The following is a 5,235-nucleotide window of genomic DNA, read 5'->3' on the forward strand; positions in this document are numbered from 1 at the left end:
CCCTTTTCTCGCTCCCTCTCTCCTTTCTCCTCCCTCCCCCCACCCGCCTAGGAAACAAAGAAATAAAAAATAATTTCAGATCTGTCCCTCCCCGCCGCCGCGTCCCCGCGCGCAGCCTCCGCGCACCGCACCGCCTCCTTTCAGGCACGGACCAATCGGCGGGAGGCAAACCATGAGGCCGACGGACGGGAGAATCAATCAACGCGGAGCTAAAGGGAAGAGAGGCGGGCGTTGGAACCAATGAAGGGATCAACGTCGGCGAGCCTTGCCCATTCTCAGGATGGCAATCCCCGCCCAGACGCTCGAACGGCGTCCAGAACAGCCGTGATGATAAAGTAATTGACAGATTGATGGCGTGGAGGCCCAATCATTGGACAGAAAGAACCGAGGGAGGTGGGGAAGTCTAACTATCACCCAATGAAAGGTACCTCAAGGCTCTTTTTTTTTTAAATCTCACCCTCCGTTTTTGACAGAAGGGTACGGCCCTTTTGACCTGATTGACAAGACAGCTAGCCAATAAAATCCGAATAAAAGGCTCGCGTAATTCAAGGACCAAAGGTAAAAAGAGGCAAAGAATGGTGAATTACACCGCATTACAACCAAACTCGTTCTCGGGCCCGCCCCCTGGTATGACTGATAGGGAGGTTATGCAATCGAGTTTAGGTTCGAAGGAAAAGCACTAAGGGCGACCAATAGAGAATGGGCAAGGTGAGCCTGGGCGTAACGGCCATGGAAAGTGACCTGGGAAACCGAGTTTGGCCAATCAGGGAGGGATTTCCCTCCCCTGCACATTTGCTGCTCTCTTGCCACAGGGCATTTTGCTAGACGGGCTTTGCTGTGGGCGGGGCATCACAGCCTGGACGATTGTATTACCTGTTTCGGAAAGGTGCATTTCGGATTTTTTTTCTTAGGAGCGACGCAGCTAACTTTGGCTTTTCTGGGACTGAGAACAGATCTGGGATTCTCGAAAGCTTGCAGTTTTGAAACGATCGTTTGTCTGACCTAATAAAGCTACTGAAATAACGTGGATTTCGGATTGTTCGGCTTTTTTGTTAATACTGAGCATGTTTATTTGGAAGTAAATGCACATCAGTTTAGTAGAACTTAACTTTGAATAATGTACTTTGAAATGCCTCAGTCTGACAGCCTAATCCATTGCAATCAATGTTTCCCAGCAGTAAGACCACACTCCTATGCAGGTTTATCTGTGAATATGGCTTACTTCTGAGGAAGCACTGCATACGACTGTGCTGTAGGTTAGCTAGAAGGCAAACACTACTAATTAAAAGGTATAGGAAATCACTTTATAATGTGTGACACCCTGCAAAAGATGATGCGCAAAGTGACAACAGTAGAACAGATTAACTCCAGTGGCAGGGAGTCCCATATGGAGGGTGTTGCTACAAGGAAGGCTTTCTCATAGGAATGCAGGAACCCTGCATAAACCAAGGAGATCTGGGTCTTGCCAGTCCTGGGTAAGAGGCTGCTTTGAGTTCCATCTTTAAAGATATAAATAATAAAAAGAGCCTTGAACTAGTTATCAGTGAAAGTATTCATCCCAAACAACCTAAGGCTTTGGATGAAGATGCTGCAGGCTTACTGTCTTTTGACACCCACTCATGGAGATAACTGTCCATGAATCCAAAGGGCAAGCAGTGAAGTGAGTCTGATAAAGTGGGTGGATTCCAGTCCACAGACCATTTCCAAGACAATATGGCTTGTCTTCCTTTCCTTTGATTCCAATGCAAACGGATAACCAAAAAAGTTTAGCACCTGCATTGTTTTTTCATCCTCCTTCCCTCCATGCAACAGTGCACTTAGTTTCTCTCTTAAAAGTTTCAGATTAAAATAATTTGCCACTGCTCTCTATTCTTGCTTTTGTTACAAGCTCTACTAACCTGGCCTATCCTTCCAATGTCTAAAACAGAAATAAATGCCAGAAGTATCAGCTAAGTAGCTTAAAAGATACCGATAAATGTTCTGAGAACTGTCACTACATTCAGCCTAGTGAAAGGAATTTTGCTCACTCAAAATAGCCCCCATGTTTGAGCCACAAACTTTCACAGTAGGGTCATCTCATCCCTTCAACCACCTGGCCTTCCATTTTCCCCTCCTACTTTGGCCTCCAGCACAAAGATTTATATGCAGTTCCCACCCCCTTACAAATTGCAGCTCCTTGGCAGATGGATGGGCAATGGCCTGGTTCTCTGCAGGTTTACTCAGAAGTAATTCCCAGTATGTTTATTGGGGCCTACTCTCATGTCAAAAGGCAGCAATATAAGGTGATGGTGACCAATGATTACTTGGCAAATCCCATTTTAACTCAGTGAAAGTTACTTCCAGATGGATGCCCATGGCTTTCAGCTTGAGCTAGCAAACCTGTGCAGAACCACCAGTGATCCTGCCTTTGTCCTTTCTTTATTCTGTTTTCCTTTTCCTGCTTTTTCTCTTTATTTCACAATATAGAAACGGCCATGCTACTGTAGCCCCCATAGCTGCTACCTGGAGTTGTGGATTCATGCACTTGCTGCTTAAACCTTCCTACAAATAAGAAGCAAACCAATTCCATTAGGCTCCAGGCCACAGACCTCGCCCCTTTGGTGGAGTATTTCCTTGGCTGGGCTGATAAAGGTATTTCCATTGCCACCAGCACTACCAATGCTGCACAGCTCCCCTGTTCCCTGATGTATATGATCACAGCCATCTCCCAAAATGCTCTTTCTCCTCCCTCTTGAGGTTTATAACCTACCAATGTTAAAGGTCCATCAACACAACTACATATGTCTCTGGATGTGCAGTAGAATGAGGTGATACTGCCCACATCCTAGGGAGGCTATACCACATCAGGCTGCTGCGGGCACAAGAATCACCTTTTAGCTCTTTCTTAAATGGAAAACACCACCTGTAAGTGGAAAATTAGCATGATGGGGAATGGGCCCCAGTCCTTCTCCCAGATGAGACAGGGATTCTGCAGTCAGAAGAAGAGAATGTGCTCTGCCACCATCCCTCCTCCTCCTGTAGGCTAGGTTTGGGGCACAATTCTGTGCAGGCAGGTAAAAAGCACTGTGATGCTCTGCATGCCGGAACCAGCACAGCTGATTAAAGCACCTGCAGCTCCTGACTTCTTTGATGTCCCAACATGCATAGGATTTTGCTTGTGGCTCAATGAGAGGCAGGGTGGGTCTGGGACGCAGGCGATCTGGTCCCCACTCAGCCACGGAACCCGCTGGGCGACTTTGGGCCAGGCACAGACTCGCAGCCCAACCTCCCTCACAGGATTATTACTCGAAGGGTAAGACCGAGACCATTGGAAGAATTATGGAAGCCCCCTTGAGTTCCTTACAAGGAAAAAGGTGGGATATAAATATAACGAATAAAGAGCTAACACAGATGTTAGCATAGGCAGCATACCTGCAAAAGTGACTGTTTGCCACTTGCATGTTCAGTGCAAGGAAGAAAGGTGGGCTATAAATATAATAAATAAGCTACTCGTGAAAGGTGGCTGAGCACTGCAGAGGAGAAAGCCTTCCTCATGGGCCATGCATAAGCCCTTAAGGCTTGTTCCCTTGGGAATAACATCACACTGAAAACCTGCCCGGTACCTGCTCGCTCCCTGTTGCCTGTATGGATGAGCATCATTTCTCTGGTGTTTCTAGAATGACTTTTCCCAGCTTTACTGGGGGATGTTGGGAACCACACCAGAGACCTCCTGCATGCAAGGCATGCTTTCTGACACTGAGCCATGGCCCTTGCCCAGACAGCATCTGATACCCTCCACACAGAAAGCGGCCTTTTCCCAAGTCAGGCCATGGACCCATCTGGCTTAGCAGTGCCTGCTCAGGCTAGTAGCTTCTCTGCAGGGTTTTGGGCAATCTCTCTCCTCGACTACCTGAAAATGCCAAGGAGTGACCTTGTATATGCAAAGCACACACTCCACAGAACTCCAGCAATAACTGAATTTAACGGCATCACCTCTGGTTGCCGCAGCAGAGCAATTACAGAAGGTGTTTTCAGCTGCAGACCTGTGAAGTATCACAAACACTCCATTCCTTTCCCATATTAGGATCTGTTAGATAATTTCATTTTGCCAGCAGGTGGCTTTCTTTCCATTTCAAGCATCTGGTACAAAATCACAGATATGGTCTTGCAGCATATCACCTAGAACCGTGCCTGTTAAGAGAGAGAACATTTTATTTCCATAGATTCGATGCTTTCCCTAACATTAATTTTGATTTTCCTAAGTTCTTGTTTGCACCTTTAAATGTATGTCTCTTTATCTAGGTGATCAGTGCACTACACAACTGGCCTACTCTGTTGATTTCCAAACCATGCTCCATGAGATAACCATCTCTCTGCTATGAGAAATGATTTAGCCAATTAATTAATAAATGGCAGCTATGAGCCTGAACCAAGGTCTGTTCCCAACTTCTTCAAAAAGGAGGACCAAAAGTCATGGCAAACTCTCCTCACCATTTGGCCCACTCGGCCGCTTGGTTTGTGGCAATAGTCACAATTTGTCACCCTAGATGCAGTTCCATCACGTAACAGCTCAGGTAAGCCTCACTAGAATCTTCACAGGAGAGGGAACGAGGTGAGGAGATGAATGTCCCAAGCATTTGTTGCCTGTTGCAAAGTATCTGGGGTGGCCTAGTCAATCAAGACCAATTAGCTTTACAAAAGAGCTCCTCCTGGTGGACGTGATGCAGATCAACACTGGACCTTCCCCAGGTGAGGGGGGGGCTGTAATTGTGGGGGCCACATCGAGGAGTGCTTTCACTTTAAAATAGACCACTGTTTTCCAATGTGGCCTGCAGTTGCGGCATGCGGGACAAGACCAGGGTCAATGCACATCTTGGTCCGGCCAGCCAAAATTGAATCTTGCCTTCCCCTGTGGTATGCCCACCTTTGATGACACAGGCTTCTTTCGTGGTGACTAGTTGACTGATGGTTGGACCCCGTCTCCATACAGGTTGCTCAGCAGCAGAAGCTCCTCAAGACCACCGATGGCACATGCGAATCGCCTGCACTTGGGACCTCTGTTAACTGCCACATTCTGGTGCAGCCACATCCCTCGACTGCAGATCACAAGACTGACGGTCTGAAATATATCTTTGCAGGTCGGCCTGGTCCCTGGGACTGACTTAGATAAAGACTGGGTGGTTGCTTAATGCTGCCTGGGGTATCTTATCGCATTCAAACTTTCTCTACTACTTTCTTTCACTTTTTAAATTTGAG

At 47.0% G+C, this 5,235-nt stretch overlaps 1 long non-coding RNA gene across 1 annotated transcript; it reads right to left on the reverse strand.

Annotated features, from left to right (window-relative positions):
• Positions 1 to 4,059: 4,059 nt before the first annotated feature.
• On the reverse strand, positions 4,060 to 5,100 carry LOC123025764. Its single transcript, XR_006415177.1, has 2 exons — positions 4,904 to 5,100; positions 4,060 to 4,170 (listed from the first exon to the last, which is right to left on the reverse strand). It is a non-coding gene; the product is annotated as an uncharacterized LOC123025764 (long non-coding RNA).
• Between the last annotated feature and the right edge of the window lie 135 nt (positions 5,101 to 5,235).

This window comes from Varanus komodoensis, unplaced genomic scaffold, assembly GCF_004798865.1.
Source record: "Varanus komodoensis strain SLA01 unplaced genomic scaffold, ASM479886v1 scaffold29_1, whole genome shotgun sequence".
In the NCBI taxonomy this organism is placed as follows: Eukaryota; Metazoa; Chordata; class Lepidosauria; order Squamata; family Varanidae; genus Varanus; species Varanus komodoensis.